The sequence below is a fragment of the Lygodium microphyllum genome, chromosome 28, assembly GCF_053477565.2.
Source record: "Lygodium microphyllum isolate KBCC chromosome 28, Lygodium_microphyllum_v1.1.10, whole genome shotgun sequence".
NCBI lineage: Eukaryota > Viridiplantae > Streptophyta > Polypodiopsida > Schizaeales > Lygodiaceae > Lygodium > Lygodium microphyllum.
Window position 1 is genome coordinate 56,252,012 of NC_141162.1, and position 4,981 is coordinate 56,256,992.

The following is a 4,981-nucleotide window of genomic DNA, read 5'->3' on the forward strand; positions in this document are numbered from 1 at the left end:
GGTTATCAAATGCTCAATGTTGGATTTGTTTTAAGTTGCATCCATGAATATTGTCTTTGTCAACAACTTAGAATTTATTTTAGATGTATGTTTTGAGTTTATAAAATATGTGCTAAGCTTTAAGAGGGTGAAATGAGGGTCACCAGGTAAGAGAATTACGTGTACCATTTATTTTGCATATCTCAATCCACATATGTGTGTGCACATATATTTACACAAATATTTTTTGGAAAATCTCAAAGGTTTTGTAGTTTCATGGATGTCATATTTAAGATTTTATTTATGTGTACCAATAGGATTTCTATAAACACATGCACACATGCATGAGATTAAAAAAGCTTTGTAACTAGAAAGCAATAGATTTTAAAACACACTCTTAATATCACTTGAATTCACACACACACACACACACACAAACATGCATAGACATGCTAGTGGTTGAGGTGGAATTGAGACAAACAGTGATGGTTGGAGGGATAGCGGATTAGACAATTGTGTCTCTAAGGGTAACTCCGTAGTCTGATCTGTGTGTCTAGTGCTGCTTTGGGATATTGAGGGTGGCTCTAGTGGCATAGATGGTGCATTGTTTTCCTCTTACGCAGCGAGTGCCAAGCTCTATAAACTTAGATGATTCCGAGGTATCAAGCTGCTACATTGTTTGATAGATTGGTTGGGGTTTTTTTTACTGAAATCATCACGGGTTCTGTAGGCTTTGCAGCTTGGGATTCCTGGGTGTTCATTGCATTAGCAAGGGTGGGGCTTCCTGGAGATGGGGTGGCAAGCGATGGTCATGGTTGGGCTATGCTCCTAGGATCTCCCTTCTTTGGCACCCATATCCATGTGTTGCCTTCGTAGTATCCTTGGGGATCTATCGTGGCTTGATTGTGCACGTATATCGATAGCATCAGGTCAATCTCTTAGAGTTCAGGATAGGAAGAACAGGGGGGGTCAATGCTTGATGGAGGGAGCGAATGGAAAGTGATGACAGGAAGACGGCGGACTGAGATGGTGGACTGAGGAGCGACAAAGCTGCTGCAATACGAGAGGGGATTGAACAGAACAGTCAGTCGCGGACAAAGGAGACGGTGAAGCTGGAGCAAGGCAGAAGACAGACATGGAGGTGACAAAGACAAAGCTGTAGCGATGACAATGAAGGAGAGGATGGCAGGAACGAGAAGAGGATTGGAAGCATCAGCGAGCTCTAGGTGACAAAAGAGAAGCCGAAGATAGACGGGAAATGATGGAGGGGCTGCCGTCAACGAATTCGACGGACGTTCGATGGAGTAAGAGGGAGGCTGTGCTCGACTATCATGATGATCATGCCCTTTGAAATTGCTACATCGAGTCCTTACTTCTATGGCATAGAGAGCATTGTTATTAGTACATGTGGCAGCAACTAGCATCGACATCCTTGATCTGTGATTAGAGAAAGGAGAGAAGCGCAAAATCAACTGCAAGAGGACATCCTGCAACCATATAGGAGAAGAGCTCAATCAAGTTGACCCATGAAGTCGATGCGATGATCCTTTTGTCTTGGAGGCCTTTCATGGTGCTGCTTGACAACAAGTTGATACGACCAAGGGATATCATGGAGAAGACAGTATGCCTGGAACGTATGGACCGATTGATACTGCAAAACGAGAAGATCCTTCGATTATTGGTCCACAAAAACCCTTTCTGGCTCGTATGATATGCAATAAACGACTTACAGAAAATGCAGATGACAGAGATGTTCGTCATATCGAATTTGACCTTAAAAGTTTTGGCTTGAATAATACCTCTGGAGAGACCTCTCTGATGGCACAAATGATAAAATTCAGGCGGTTATAGAAGTTGGTGTTTGCCCGAGGCTTGTTGCATTGCTTCTGCATCCATCTCCATTGGTCCTCATCCCTGCGTTACTAACAGTGGGCAATATTGTCACAGGGGATGATGCACAGACACAGTATCTTCTCAACCACAATGTACTTCCCTGCCTTCTAAATTTGCTCACTTACAACCACAAAAGAAGCATAAAAAAGGAAGCATGTTGGACCATATCAAATATAACTGCTGGGAACAAAGAGCAAATTCAGGCCGTTATTGATGCAAACATCATCCCTTCTCTTGTATCATTGCTTGGTACAGCAGAAATTGAGATTAAAAAAGAGGCAGCTTGGGCTATATCAAATGCTACATCGGGTGGTACACATGATAAGCCAAGGTTGCATCAAGCCATTGTGTGATCTATTGACCTGTTCGGATCCTTGAATTGTGACGGTGTGTTTGGAAGGATTAGAAAATATATTGAGGGTTGGGGAAGCCGAGAAGGACCTTGATAATACAGGTGGCATCAATTTGTATGCTCAGTATATTGATGAAGCAGAAGGCGTTGAAAAGATTGAGACTTTACAGACCCATGACAATTCTGACATTTATGAGAAGGCAGTGAAGCGCTTGGAAACATACTAGCTGGATGAGGAGGAAGATGAGAATGTTGCTTCTAATAAATTACAGCTGCTTTCGGGAGATTTAATGAGTTATGGTTAGCTCTAGCTTTTTCTAACACTGTTTGACCTCAGACCTGCTCAATTAGCAGCAGTCTGTGGAAGTCTTGTCTCGGAAGGCATCAAATTTTGCAGTGATACAATAGTGAGTGACATCTACAAACCATCAAATGAAGTGCAACAATCAATTGGTGTATTGAGGGAAACAGTCATGATTTGAAGAGCTATTCTCAGTTTTCATACTGCTCATGAGAGGGTGGAACACATTTGTCAACTATTGCAATCACATATAGATGATGCAAAGCAGGTAGAAACTGTTGTCAATTGTGTGCATTTGAAATCTTGCCTCTCATAAGCTTGGACTCTAATAAGAGCTTGTATACATGGCATGGGTCAATTGCATAGATCACATGTGGTTTGTTATGATGTTTCTCTATGCTCAGAGATAACTTGGCAGTAATACAAATGTTACTTGGCATCATATTTGTCTTGATTATTTGCTTTGATTGATCTTCTGTCTTGAAATTTCTCAAGAACCTCTGTGGTTGCGACTTTGCTTTCGAAAACCCTTCGACACCGGGCGCCCACTTGGTAGCATTTCTATGAGGAGGGACTCATCACGAAGGAGCAATATAATCGTGCCATGAGGATTCTACAACCAGAAGAGGTATGATTTATTTTTTACATGAAAAGTATAGGTAACTCTAATTTATTGTTTGTAATGGTATTTATATACCTTAATCCTTTGTGTAGGCGAACCGTGATGCAGTTGAGGATAGCGAAGGGGGGACTAGCAGTAGCAGTGGCGGCAGCTGTAGCGGCACAGGCAGTGGTGGTGTTAGCGATGATGATGCCTCTTCTGAGGAGATGTAGAGGAGCCCCATGCATGTATGTCTCCCCTTGGCTTGTAGTTTTCATTTTTTATATGTATTACTTTCAGCTAGTGCTTGCAACCATGACCATGCTTGAGGTCATAAGCACTAGAACTCATCATGTAAAAATGTTTCATCTATATATATGAAATTTCATGTTCTACATACATTGTTTTGTTTTCAGTACAAAAATATTCGAAATAATCTTTCTCTGTTTTCCCTAAGCATACAATTTGATGTTGATGGGGGGAAAAAAACCAGAGAGCATGTGGCTTGCAAAGCCACATGCTCTTTGGTTTTTTTTTCATATCTCTATATTGCACGTCTATCAGCGAGTCTAAATTGCAGGAAAAATGCATGTCTATTCTTGTCAAAAACTTGCAGAGTAAACGCTTTTTTAGACGTGCAGTTATGTATAGACGCATAATATGAATATATCCAATTTTTTATAAATATGATTATATATTTACAGAGTGCATCAATAGGCACGTCTATATGGGCGTGTAAGTTTCACTATAAGTTCCCTTTTAGACGCAAAATTTTAGACGCAGCAGTAGACGTGGTAATAAACGCGCCCGATATTTTTTAACACAGTTTAAATATTGCGTCTACAAGCGCGTCTATGGAGCTTTTTTGTTGTAGTGTATTGATATGCTCATTCATCTCCATGTTCTTATACATCACTCAAGAATCAAATGTTTTACTATTTTTCATTCCTTAACTAGAAAAGTAAGAAAACATTGCTAAGGTAAAATCTTATTGACGAAGCTTATTAAGATGATGTCCTTTCTAGGTTATAGAACTTGGTCATCAAAGTGGCTATGTGATGTTACAACAATCTACAAGTTTGAACAAAGGTGGGAGGGTACCCACAGATGGGATATATATTATTCTCAAAGAGCTAGGAATTTTGAATCATCGTTGTATTATTTCATAAAAAGACAAAGAGACCATTCTTGAAGCTTATATCTAGGTCGTTGCTCGATTGATTGAAAGTAGCCAAATTCATGTTGCCGCACCACTTTTTGTTTAGAAGGACTTGTGGTTGATTTTTATATTGAGCACACGCATCCTTGGAAGGAAAACACCAAGTTTGGAAGTTGTTCTTGAAAAGATAGGTTTTACCATTATGTACTCGTTACTAGGAAAAACACAAAATGGTATGAGAAGCAAGCCCTGCATGGAGTGGTACTCTCACCTATCAACACATCTCTCTCTCTCTCTCTCTCTCTCTCTCTCTCTCTCTCTCTCTCTCTCTCCTGAAAAATAGTATTAGTTGTAAAAAGTGAGCAGTATGCAATGTGCTAGCAAACAAGCATAAGGAAGGAGCCTAATTTTTTGGATTATTAGCCACAACATAATGTGTATGAAGCACTTGCATAATTGAATTGCCAAAAGGTTGAAACAATTGTATTGATTTATTATGTGAATCCACAAGCTTGGCATGATTCCATGCAACTTGTAATGATAGCATAGGCTCCGTGGAAAAATGGCAAAATTTCTAGTTCACTCTCACCATAGGAAAATCATGCAATAAGACATGACCAATCTTGTGGCCCAAAAGTGAATTGGATGCCCAAGAGAGATGGAAAAAACCTAACTCTAAAATTCATGTATTAAAAG

At 40.1% G+C, this 4,981-nt stretch overlaps 1 pseudogene; it reads left to right on the forward strand.

The window, feature by feature from the left end:
• Window positions 1–1,602: 1,602 nt before the first annotated feature.
• Window positions 1,603–2,451, forward strand: LOC148011469 (importin subunit alpha-1a pseudogene; annotated as a pseudogene).
• Window positions 2,452–4,981: the final 2,530 nt, after the last annotated feature.